At 22.1% G+C, this 280-nt stretch overlaps 1 protein-coding gene across 1 annotated transcript in view; it reads right to left on the minus strand.

Moving 5' to 3' along the window:
- LOC116853435 overlaps positions 1 to 280 on the minus strand; it is a 3,788-nt gene that overhangs the window by 448 nt on the left and 3,060 nt on the right. The window lies entirely within an intron of this gene.

Genomic DNA, 280 nt, shown 5'->3' on the forward strand with positions numbered 1-280 from the left:
ACTTGGCCGCAACGCGTTATGGTTTATAAAAAAATAAATTTATTATTATTTTAATGTTCTTATTAAGTTGTGTTAACTATATAAATATATAAAGGAGGAGTAAAAATATATATACTGTTGTCATATTATTTTTGCGTTCAAAAAAATATTTGCTTATTTATTACTCTTAAAGTTCCTAAAGTTACATGTATTTAAAAGTTACATATAAGAAGTGTATTAAATACGATTAGTATTGAATGCTTTGAATTTTTTGACATCCTATCTGTTCCATTTTATATTT

The sequence above is a fragment of the Odontomachus brunneus genome, unplaced genomic scaffold (genome assembly GCF_010583005.1).
Source record: "Odontomachus brunneus isolate Ranch 3 - 2012 unplaced genomic scaffold, Obru_v1 Obru_scaffold_321, whole genome shotgun sequence".
Classification (NCBI taxonomy): domain Eukaryota; kingdom Metazoa; phylum Arthropoda; class Insecta; order Hymenoptera; family Formicidae; genus Odontomachus; species Odontomachus brunneus.